Source organism: Aristolochia californica, unplaced genomic scaffold (genome assembly GCF_029961685.1).
Source record: "Aristolochia californica isolate CCGP_79_NKW_82.1479 unplaced genomic scaffold, dmAriCali1.0.hap1 SCAF_16, whole genome shotgun sequence".
NCBI lineage: Eukaryota > Viridiplantae > Streptophyta > Magnoliopsida > Piperales > Aristolochiaceae > Aristolochia > Aristolochia californica.
This window is the reverse complement of record NW_027181837.1, coordinates 10,900,197-10,913,133: the sequence shown is the minus strand read 5'-3', so window position 1 is coordinate 10,913,133 and position 12,937 is coordinate 10,900,197. Positions and strand designations below refer to the sequence as shown.

Here is a 12,937-nt window from a genome sequence, read left to right as displayed (position 1 = left end):
TAATTGGCCTTAAAGACAATTTATTGTAAATATCATAGGCCAACCCTTACTTAACGGAATTTCAAGGTGCTAAAACATCTTGGGAGGGGGACTAGCAATCTGTGAAAGAATTATGAACTACCTAAAAATATTGTATATGTGTACTTTCTATGTGATTACTCCAGCCTGTATTGATCACTATGCATAAATGTAAACTGTGAAATTGGTTTTAAACTATATATTTAGTTTTACACATTGGATTAATTGAAGAAACAAATACATACATAGGAATTAAGCAAAACCATTTAAAATTAAAAGCAAAAGTTAACAAACTTATTCACCACCCTTCTAAATTTGTTCCTTGTCAACCTTACAAACTATGCCTAATATATACAAAGCATGTGAGAGCATATAACATATTATGGCCTTTTATCTCCAACTCAGTTTTTTTTCTAAATTTCACATCTATTAAAATCCCAACCCCAAAGTTAGGAGTCTCACAATGAGAATCTGCACCAGATAGAAAAAGGAAATGTTGGCCATCTCTATGTAGGATCCCTTTTGTTCTAGGTTCATAATAGACTACTCAGTCCCTCCCCCATCCCCCACCAAACACAAAAACCCTAGTTTCGATTTCCACGCTTTGATCCTCAGATCATCATTCCCATCATCATCGTCATCTTCAATATCATCTGCGACTGAGTCCTGGGCCCAGACTGACATCTTCTTGTCACTATCAGCCACCATCGCCAACCAGTGCCTGCATGCCTGGCCATGTGTGTGCCAAAGGGCACGTCCATGTCTTCTCACAGTTCTTCGTTTCAGCTGCACGTAGAACGAATTAGACACTCCATCTTCAATTGTTTTAAGTTCAATAAATCCATATCTGAGCTCTCAGTGAGGTACATCTATGTCTGCATGGATATGGTAGTCAATACAACAACCACATGCAGAAGCAGCATATACTGATCAACAAACCCAGACGCATCGCTAGCTCCGACTCCCGTGAGGGGTTCGGTTCTGGCATGCCATGTCCATGTCGACGATTTTTCTTTCACGGTGGGGTTATTTCCAGCTCTATTTCAGTTCCCCTCTACCTCCATTTGCAGGCAGTAGAGTTACTGCTACGATTCTATTCTTGACCAGTTCTTACAATGGATGCCTGAAACAGCATTGTTCCTTGTTCTGCGGCAGTAGGTACATAGACACCTCTGTTGGCATTTCACCATTACATGGAAGAGAAAAAAAGGGGTCTTGATTCCATTTCCATGGAGATTACATTTTCCTTCTTTTGAGTGGCTGCTCAACAAGATTCACATGTGAGACTGTCTTCCACTATCAAACAACTGTTCAGAGAGAGAGTGGTCCCAACAAAATTACTAGGAGACCCAAATGATCTGTCTGATGAAAAAAAAGGAGGGTTTACAGTTCTTTCCATGAAGATCCAAGTCAAGGACGACGACAAAGGACAGAGATGTTGTTTTCTAACATGGGTTATTCACACTGTAGAGATTGGCATCTACATCAAGTCGAGACAAAAAGCCAAAACAAGAATGGTCAAGGAAGATAGGATTTCTTGATATCTGAAATGCATGGAGCTCAAGGACAGTATAAGAAGAATCTCAAGCAAAGCATATAATGAGAACGAGGTAAGTTAAAGTTGGAGAGTTTTTTTGCTCTCTGTGAGAATTTTGAGGGTTTCTAAGCTTTTAGAAACAAGAGCTATTCTGGAGTTTCTTCAATGGGATTCTCTTGAATTTTATTTTAAAAGCCCCTTTTGGGAGTAAGGAATGTTAGCGTGTGCTCTCAGGATGCCCTTACTCAATTTGAATTGTTAACAAACTCGGGGCCTTATTTAAATGGGTTTTTGGAGTTCAACTAGTAGAGATGAAAGCTAAATAGTAGGACATTTTTATCAAATTTTGAGCTTTTGGGGTTTGGAGAAGGAGACATTCTCGCTCTCTCTCTCTTTTTTCCCGACTACATTTGTTTTAAATTCATGCAAGTTAAAATGTCAGTGAGGAGAACCCAATCATTGCAAGAGATTGGACTTTCTAATGTGGGAAGGAGGGGCTGTTCGAGGCACCTGAGGGTCCCAAGGAGGTGAATTCATTCAAAATAATCTCATGTGGTACTAACTTAAAAGGCTCTATTCTTGGAAAGATTTTTTTTAATTGGTTTTCTGCTGTTAATTTTGTTGGCACTGGGCTAATTGAGGCATGGCTTGTTAATGGACATTATATTTGGAAAAATTCAGATGACACAATAAAGTTATGATCTTTTGTTAATTAAGAACATAAAAAAATGAAGTAAGAGAGTTGAAGATAAGGAAAAAGAAAGAAGTAAAGTAGTAGAAGACAAAGGAAGAAGAAGAAAGAAAAGAGAAACATTCAAAGAGGGCACGAGGTATCACACTAAGCTCCATGCAATGCCTTAGTAAATATATTTGTCAATTGATGTTCAATTCTCATATGAGGGGTTATGATTCTTCCACTTAGTACACTTAATCTTTGGTGAAATGACCATATAATTTGATGAACTTCGTTCGTTCATAAAAAAACAAGATTATTGGCTATAAAGATAAAGGCCTGATTATCGCTTGATAACTATCAATCAAATTTACCTCCACACCAAATTTTGACAAAAGAGATTGTATCTGGATTATTTCACAAGTGATAGGTGCCATAGATTTGCATTCAGCCTCTATACTTGATCTTGCTATTACTTTTTGTTCATTTACTTTTCAATGCTCCAAATGTTCCCAACAAAGGTACAATAACCGGTGCTTGACTTCATGTTACCTTTTATCCAAAATAGTCTCTAGAATAGTAGTCCATCACTTTTATGTGATGCTAATACTTACAAAATATTTTCTCCCTAGTCCTCCTTTTAGATGCTGAAGTATTCAATGAACAACCTTTGCATGAACTTTTCTATGTTTTCCCATAAACCTACTAACTAGTCCCACAACATACAACTAAGCATATATAAGAAGTTAGATATTTTAAAGGAGGAGAACTAGCATAAAATAAATCAAGATTAGGTTCTAGTGGTGTATCAACTAGTTTAGCTCCCAATAATCCAATTTCACTTAGAAGATAAATTATAGATTTCCTTTGAGACAAAATAATACATGATTTGTTTCTTGCCACATCTATTTCCAAAAAAAGTATTTAAGAATCCCAAAGTCTTTAATTTCAAAATGCTTTTGAAGATAAGCATTAATCTTAACAAGTCCACCTTTGTCATCTCCAGACAAAATTTTATCATCTACATAAAGTACTATCAATATCACACAACTTGTTACTCTTTCCAAAATAAATATAGATTGATCATAGTTACTTCCATGAAATCCAAACCCTAGAACAACACGATTGAATTGCTCAAACTATGATCGAAGGGTTTGTTTCAACCCATAAATGGCTTTTATGCAATTTGCATGCTTTACTTAACTCTCCCTAAGCAACAAAACTAGTTGGTTGTTCTATATAGACTTTTGAGATCACTGTATAAAAAATGTCATCCAATTGTTGAAGTGAGCATCCCTTTTTCACAACCATAGATATCAACTTGGTTTGAATTTAATTTAGCAACTAGGAAAAATCTCACACGATAGTCAATACCATAAGTTTGTATGTAATCTTTAGTTACCAATTGAGTTTTGACTTGAATGGTAAAGACCCATATGCAATCCACATTTTTGGCATTTAGGGGAGGAATATAAAGAGATACCAAGTACTCTAAGACACAAGAGCAACACTTTCATCTTCAATTCTAGATTTTCAATGAGGACTCTAAAAAGCTTCTACAGAACTAGTGGGAACACAAGAAACATCAAGAGTAGATAAAACAAACCTTATAGCAAGAAGAGAATCAATCAAATGATGACAAAAACTTTGAGATGGGAAATCAAGTACATTGTCTAACTCCCTTCCTAATAACAACAAGCAAATGCAAATTAGGAAATAAGGAAGAGGAGGACTCTCCTTCTGGAAGAAATGACTACAGGGAGCCTTGAAGAGGAGCATCACAATTCTCAACTCTGCCATTCTCTGTATCTCCCAATGCATTCATTGGTAGGACAATAAGTACTTCCCCATGAGAATGATCTTTGAACATGTTGGGCCGGTAGTTAAGGATTATCTTAAAAGAAGGAAACATATGTCGAAACATACCAAGTTCTAATTTGAGGGTCATAACATCTATATACCCTTTCTCAAATCTAGGGTAACCCATGAAAAACACTGATGGATCAATAATACATTTTTTTCTTGGATGGACTTGAATTATTGTTAAATTCCATTGTTTAATCCATATGAACTAGGTTTTATAACTTTTATATAAATTTGACTTTTACGATCTTTAAGGTCTTCCACTTTACTTGCCATCTTCCTAATAGTTTTCTTTCAATTTTTCCTTTGGGGTATTGACTCAACAACTTAAATCTTCTATTTTCTCGCTCCAACTCATACCATAGACCACTAGAGTGTGTAATAAAGGGTATGTATCTAACAACATCAATACTTTTCTTCACTTCAATTTCCAATTTAATGAACAATTGATGGCAATTCAGTTGTTGTAAGAGACGATTTAGTTAATTTTGATAGTTGCATAAGACATTAACATCAATGCTTAAGGATCATTTGTGTTGACTTAGGAAAATAAAACGGTGAGAAAATTATTTTTTCTTTTACTAATTTTCTCATTGGATGATGTTTTTATTGACAAATTCTCTTAGAAAATTTTCTTGCATTTCTGACGCCATTGAAAATAAAATAAAATAATAATTATGTAGCTGTAGTGTTTACAATTGGAACAAAATAAGAAATTAAATATAGAAAATGAGCAATCAACATAAATATTCTTGGCTTACTTTTCCCATGATATCAGATTAAGCAATAAGAAACATACTTATCTTTTTTAAAGACAATAAGATAAAAAAGAAAACTTTTTCTATTCATTAAATAGTGAAAATATTAAAAAAAATTAAAAAAAATTCCTCTATATATTTTTCTTATAATGTTCTATCGGCATATACACACCCTTAAATTTTTTATGACTCGTTACATGTAATCTCCATGACATAAGTAAAATATGTGCTAGCTAGGGTATACCTTGTTATTTTTCAATCATGTTTCTCATGACTTCCACAAACCTGAGGTTGCATTGTCCTCATCAAAGACTCAGGTCCAACACAATCAAAACTAGGAGTGTGCGAAAAAAAAAAAAACTTAAATTCACTCCGTTGGGTGGAGAAGGGATAGAAGGAAAGAACCCTAGGTTCAGGTCAAGTTTGGGACTCGAGGTCCAACACATAATCAAAGTTAGGAGTGGGCCAAAAAAAAAAAAAAAAACTGAAATTCACTCCGTTGGGAGGAGAAGGGACGGAGGGAAAGAAACCTAAGTTGGAGGTAGGCTTGGGTTTTCCAAAATTTGACCTAAACTTGATGGAAATACCTTATTGATATTTTTTTAAAATTAAAATAGCATATATATAAAACTTATTTATTTTTTTATTTTTTATTATTTATATTTTTACATTGTATAATAATTTTATGCATTGTATTCTTTAATTATTTTTATCTTAAAAATATATTTTAATTAGAGAATTACTAGGTTGACTTGGGAATGAGACAATGGATAATGTTTTATTTCTAAACCGTTCGGGTTTCCGAGTTGGGGTTCGGGTTCTCAAAACCCGACCCATGCTTTCCCCTCTGAATTAACCCGCTTTTTCTTTGGCCGGACCAGCTATAACGACGTTTACTAGATCGCTGGTTTAGACGAATCGAGCCAAGCAGGGTAAGAAGTCTGTGTGTTTTTTTTCTCCCTCATTATTTGGGTTTTTATCGACCTCGTGACTCTGCAAATCTGCTGCTGTATTCTCGTCAATGGCGGTTAGGGCGACATTATCTTTTTTCCCCACTGATCCCAATGCACAGGAAGCCTTCGACCTTCCTTGGGGAGTCACCGTTACCCCATTTTCTTCAGTTGACGAGCTTGGTAACCCCCCTATTTCCGGGTCCAACGGTAACCTTGTTCCTCGCTGCGATAATTGTTGGGCTTATTTCAATTCCTACTGTGAGCTCGAACAATGGGCTTGGACTTGTTCTCTCTGTGGCACTCTTAATGGGTTAAAAACAATCGCTCGTTACTCTCGATCAGAGTTATGTGCAGAAATGTGGTCTTCCTTCATAGATCTCGAGCTACCTGGTAGAGTTCCGTTTTATTATAATTGAACCCGAGTTTTACTAGATCATTTAGCTGTGACAATTTAAGTCTAATAGCGTTTGATCTTACCAGATGACGGTGAGGAAGCTGTGAAGGCTCGGCCGGTTTATGTTGTAGCATTGGATCTTGCATGTAATATTCGATAGTCTTTGTGATCATACCCTTCATTTCATATGCGAACTTTGCTATATTTTATCTTTATCGATGTTACTACTGCAGATTGCTTTTTTTCGAAAGTGCTTATTAGTACCTTATATAGAGTTTGTATTTCCAAGATCAAGGTGTAATTGTTGTAGGGGTGTCTTTTTTTGTTACTGTTAAATGTTTAACCATGGTTTACTGATAAAATGGCTCATGTATTGAGGTGATTATGTTGCTATGTTTGTATGTGTTTTCCTTGTCGAATCTGTATTGACTTGTACAATGGTACTAGTTATGCACTCGAAGTATCTGAGTATTCAAATATATTTATTGTATCATGTAAAATTTATTTTGGTAAACAGCGTTGGCATGATTACATATTTATCCAGCCAAGATAAATGACGAATTCTTTATTCCCACTTTGGAGTGTTGTGTCCAGACGGAGTAATGGTAACATATGTAATTGATGAAACTAGTTCAGTCAAGCTGCATTTTGTCCAATCATTTCCTGTATTACGTTACCTGTTAGGAGCCAAATGTTGCCTAAAGATGGGAGAAAAGATAATTGGCATTCTTCTTTTTTATTTTTTGGTGTCATCAAGCATTAACAAATGGGTACTTCATTAAAGATACTGTTCATGTTTCAGGAACATTGTATAGTTCAATCACTTGAATGCTCATCCACTAAATATTTATGACCCTACATCCATTATGGTATTGCATTACAGTTCTTCTAACCTTTTTTATTTTTTCTAAATGGATCATAGTCAGCAAAACTTTCTCAAAGATGTCTCAAAAGCCCATCTAAAAGTTGTTTGCGGCTGTTATGCAAAAGCAAGATGATGAGGGTAATCTTGTGTTCATGGTTATCATTCATGGATAGTACATGGAGGCGGAATTATAATCATAAATCTTGTCTTCTACAAGTTCAACATGATGAGTTGGCATGAGGCTCAAAACTGTATTAATTATTTTGCACATTTATTAGTGATATAAAAATTTTAAGTTCTCAACATGCTCTATCCCTTACATTGTGCTAGAATTCACTTACTAGTTTTTTGTTGTACTTCTGAACATAAATGCAGCATCTGAGGAGTTTTTGGAGTTGAGCAAAAGTGAGCTACTGGCTGCTTTAGAAGGTGGGCAATTGTTTATCTCAGTATTGGCCTTCATAAGGTGATCAATATTTTAGAAGATCACCCTCAGCTTTTCACACATCTGTGGTTGCATTGGTAATTATTATTCTTGTTTATGATAATGTTTTAATGCCAATTACCTTTTACATTTGTAGCACTTGGGCCGGGTTCTCTGTTTGGGCTTGTTACATTCAGTCATAAGATAGGCTTATACGATGTGCAAGGACCCATACCAGTTGTCAAAAATGTCTTCATTCCCCCAGATACAAATGCTTCATTGCCCTTTGAGCTTGAAGATGCCATGCCATTGTTTTCTTTCTTGGCTCCTGTATGTTTATGATGGACAATGTCAACATACCCTTCACTTCAAATTGTTAAAAAAAAAAAAAGAATCTCTACCAACACTACAATCAAATGGAAAATGGATTTTAGTGAAGGTTTGGTTCATTCTCCAATGGGTAGATACTTGCAAAGATTGAATAGCTGCAGCCTTGGAAACACTGAAACCTACAACTTCATGGGAAAGAACTATAGCTGCTAGACAAGGACTTGATGCTATATTATTAGGTGGCAGAGGTTTTGGAGCTGCAATGGAGGCTCTAATTAACTACCTTGGATGAGAAACGGAAATACATTTGCACTGGGTATGGTAAAGTCCAATTCTTACTTCCCTGTGCTTCTTTTACATTATCATGGACCAAAATAAATTAACATATGTTTCTTTTATAGTCATCTTTGTTCTAATTATTTAGTGATGTTTGTTGAAAATCAAGTAAATGCATATTACCTGTAAATGGATTTACAGAATGACATTTTGTTTCTTAGGAAGTGGTCATTATTGCAAAGCCTCCATCCTTGGATGAGAAAAGGCTTCTGATTCCCATTGAGGATGGAGTAGTGCTCTGAGGAAATTTCGGTTAATCTTTCAACTTATTGACATCTGGTGGCACCAGATTTAGATCATCAAACATCCTTGCAGTTACTACCACCAAAGTGTGTCATCCATGTTTGATGTCTTCCTCTTTTTCATGCACAAGATATATCTGGTTCTGTTTTCCTTATGGGTAGACTTATTCTTTCAACTAAAATCTATCATTAATTTTTTTCTAATAAAATATTTTTCATTATTGAAAAAATGGCATGTACCCCTTATTGCTGGATGCTCTCCCTTTAAAAAAGTTGAGTATTTTCATTGTTCTTTTCCCATTGATGTTCATTAGTCATATGCATGGAACTTATTGTGAGGGATAAATCTAGAGAGTCATTCCTTGTTTTTCTATTCATATTTTTGAAGATTTCTGCTTTGAATCTAGGATTGTCTTTATCCCTCACTATGAAAAGTATATGTTAATTCTATTAATTATGTCTTGTGAAACTATAATGGTTGGAAATGAGTTAAATGTTGCCAATTGAAAGAATTGGTTTTTCATTTGTTGATTATCGGTTTCCTGGAAAAGCATTGGTCACAATTTTTTTGGATACTTCCTCTTACCAAGTAATAACATGTTCTTTTCCTTGAGTGGAGTATTTCCTCTCAAGGGCGACAAGAGGGGCCTGGAAGAATATCTTGTGTCAATTTACCTTTCTGAATTTTGTTTTCTTAAAATTGACTGTACTAATTGTATTAGTATTTATAAACATTCGTTTATTGGTTATGTGGCTCCAAAAACGACTGCATTAGTGACTATTAGCATTTGTTTATTAGATATTTATGTGGGTCAAAAATTGATTGCAGCTAGGGTTTTTACATTTTTGTCGGTCGTCCTGATTATGGAGCCAGTCAATTAGATACAAGGCGTTATGGTGACCAATATGCCAGTAAAGGAGAGGATGCAGACTGTGTGCACTGCTTCCTGAGCATATACCCTTCTACAAAGAACTGGTAAATTGCCTTATGCCTCTATATACACCCAAGTGCTGAAATGGTTGAGTTTTGTAGAATCTACAGATCTTTGGAAAAATAACCCATGATGACTTTGCATAGGCAGCTGTTGCTGTTCAATCGGGGGTTTGTGTGGACATATTTGCTGTTACCAATGAATATACAGACTTAGCTTCATTAAAATTCCTTAGCATTGAGAGTGGCGGCTGACTGTTTCTGTACTCTAATACTGATGACTCTACACTTCCTCAGGACATGTAAGTTGATTTGCTTATATCCATCATTTTGAGAAATCATACTTTTTTTTTGTTGTTGTGAATGAACGTGGAAGCACTTGTCTTGAATGACTGAAGAATGACATTTTTTTTTAAATGATGAAGAATGACATTAACTATTCATCTGCATTGAAGAGTAAAATTCACTCTTAATTACTCAGAAAATATTTTTTTAATAGGGATCATTTTTTTTAAATCCATTTTGGTGAGACGATTTGGCCTGCTCATTCATTCATGGGGTGCCATACTGTGAAAAGATCATGCTTGTAATGTTAGAGCTTAGGTGTTGCATGGGTTCAGTTATGCAGTGGAAAGTTGAATTTACTTACCTGTGTCGGCCTAGTTGCGTCCTTGGGATAACCCACACTAGTCAGCCTCCCTTGCATACAAATAGTTGGTACACAATAAACGTTTTCTCATATACACAAATCTGTCTACATACAAGATATTCGAGCGCTCCTTTGAGTCTCTATGTCAATGTCTGATTGATTGGCACGCATCCAGCCCCCCTATATATAGTTGGGGAAATTGCTGGCCACATGCCCCTTCGAATGGTCATGTGCTTCTTGGCGCATGCCTCCTCATGTACAACCGCCCCAGCTAACACCCCATGGCCCACATGACTAGAAACGTTTAGGAACCACTATAAGCTGAATTTTGATGGTAGCGCCTTTGGGAACCCGGGTTTGGATGGTTTTGGCGGTTTGATTTTTGATCCGGGCGCCACTGCCATACTCTCTTACTGTGGCCCTCTCGGAATTGATGACTCGACCATTGCTGAGCTCTCTGGTCTCCTTCATGGCTTGTGTATTTTTAAGGATCGCTTTAGTGGTCTCCTTATCATGGAGGGAGACTCCAAGGTCGTCATCAGATGGTGTTCCACCTCATCCTTCCCCCTGTGGCGTCACTGGCAGATTTTTCTTGATATTTTGGATATTGTATCCACCACTTCTTGTACTTTGTCTCATATACTTAGATCAGCCATTTCAGTTGCTGATTTGTGTGCCTAGGTCCCCCCTTCAATCTCTTATTGTTAGGGGAGGTCTCCCTTGATGTATCTTCCCTTTCTTTGAAATAAGTTTATCATCATTAAAAAAAAATTTGGCTGCCACTAATCTGACTTGCCTCCATGCTTTGGTGTTCAGGCACTAGTCCGTATGTGCCCAGCCTATACGTGCAGTGCCTAGGGGTGGCATCGAGTCGAGTCGAGCCGAGTTTGAATCTGCATATGTTCAAGCTGGGCTTGATTTAAATACTTCAAACTCAAGCTAGAGCCAAGCCCAGCCTTAAGCTTAAAATTGGAATTGAGCTTGAGCATGGTTCAAGCTCCAACCTACATTTAAAACTTTGCATAAAATACAAGTCAAATAAACTGTGCATAAAATTATGCATAAATTTTACTTAAAATTGGGCATGACCTTTGTACATAAACTCTACATAAAATTGTCTATAAACTCTGAATAAAATATTTTATAAACACTGCATAATATTATGCCAATGTAACTTATATAAAAACATGACCTATATACAAAATGTGACTTTTATATCCATTTCCCACTCTCTTGAGCCTAGCCAAACTCGAACCTGTATATGTTCCAGCTTTGCTTGATTTGAATACTTTGAACTTGAGTTCGAGCTCAAGCTTAGCTTTGAGACTAAAATTGGAATCGAGCTCAAGGCCAAGAATTTTAACCAAATTTGAGCTCAAGCTCGAGTCGGGTTTGAACTTTAACCTACATTTAAAACTTTCCATAAAATACATATTTAATATTAAGTTCAAAAAATCCTAAAAGTATGGAAAACAAATAGAGATAATCTTGCATGTCAGAGTTATTAAGAAACAAAATATGACTAGATCTATAACTCATAAAGGATCTCAAAATAATTTGTATTGCATAAATTCTGTACTACATTGCATGGACAGAATAAGGATGAAGGAGATCAAATGGGAGAAATGAGCTTACCTATGGCTGACATATATTCCGTTACTTTCGTCTGCAACGCCCAGGTTAGCAATGCCTAAATACGGTTGTGTGATGAAGAGATTGAAAGCGCGGAAGATGGAACATGGCGGAAATAGGTTGAGGAAGGACTGAAATACGAAACTTCCCTAAAAATCTGAGCATGCATATTACTTGTGGTTGGTAATATGCATGCTCTCTTTTCTTTTCTTTTCTTTTCTTTTCTTTTCCATTATCCTTGTGCATCCAAACAAGAGAAACCTCATTTCTCTTTTTTTTTCTCTCTTATTTTTCATGGGCATCCAAACAAGAGAATCGATCTTTTAGTCCCATTCCTCTTCTTGGGTAAATCTTCCTCAACATCCGTCATTTTTGAATAACTGGTGCCCCCAACACTGTCAATAATACCGTACGGTTTGATGCCCCTTTAGGAAAAAACCTCGCGGAAAGGAGCCAGTCTTGGTTATGAAAAAGCTTAGTCTAATCCCGCTCCAACCACATATTGTAGCCTCAAGAAAACTGAGACCTGTTAGCCAAAGCCTTCAACTGCTCGTTGGCTTTGATGGAAAAGAGAGTTGGGGCTTGCTCAACAACCTCCCACGGTGGCTCAAGCATATAAACTGTGGCTCTAAGTTCTGCCCTTTGCCTCATTTCGTAAATGTGGCACTCACGGCAAAGACGGGCCTTTAGGAGCTGTTTGGCTTTTTTGGCCTGCATCTGCTTCCACTGCCATTTCGAGACTTCGCCGAGGTAGGTACAAGGCCCCCCACCCAGTTTGTCATGAGGTAACCTGAGCCTAAACTCACTTAGGCTAGCGGAACTCCAACTCCTGTGATGACCTACCTTCAATTCGTCAAAGATAGTACAACCTCTCACCCCTTAGATCAACGTTGCAAACTCCTTCCTCTCAAATGAAGCACGAGCAATGAAAAGATAGAAAGATAATGGAATAGGAAGAGAAAGTAACCTTGTATTAATACTAGAGAAGATTACAGGGAGTGGCAGTTCAAGTTGGAAGGCCAGCACTCTACAAAAGCTCTCCCTCTCGTCTATGCTGAATGAATCTACAAGGGTTGAATGCCTTGGTATTTATAGGCTTCAACCCCTCCCTTCTGTCATGCTTCCGTCCAATGAGAGCAGAGATCCTCCCTTATCAAATCTCCTTGATTTGATCCTCCATTCAAATCCCTTGATTTGCTCCTTTTTCTTAAAATTCATTTTACCATTGTTATTTTCCTTATACACTTTGTTAGCCGAATCATTCTTTCTCTCATATTCGGTTAACTTTTCAGCAGTAGATAAAACTGAAGCTAATGTCTTTACTTCCCATCT

The 12,937-nt window shown here is 36.6% G+C and overlaps 1 pseudogene; it reads left to right on the top strand.

The window, feature by feature from the left end:
* The first annotated feature begins 5,870 nt into the window (after positions 1–5,870).
* The window catches only part of LOC137952768 (protein transport protein SEC23 D-like), an 82,489-nt pseudogene continuing 75,422 nt past the window's right edge, over positions 5,871–12,937 (top strand).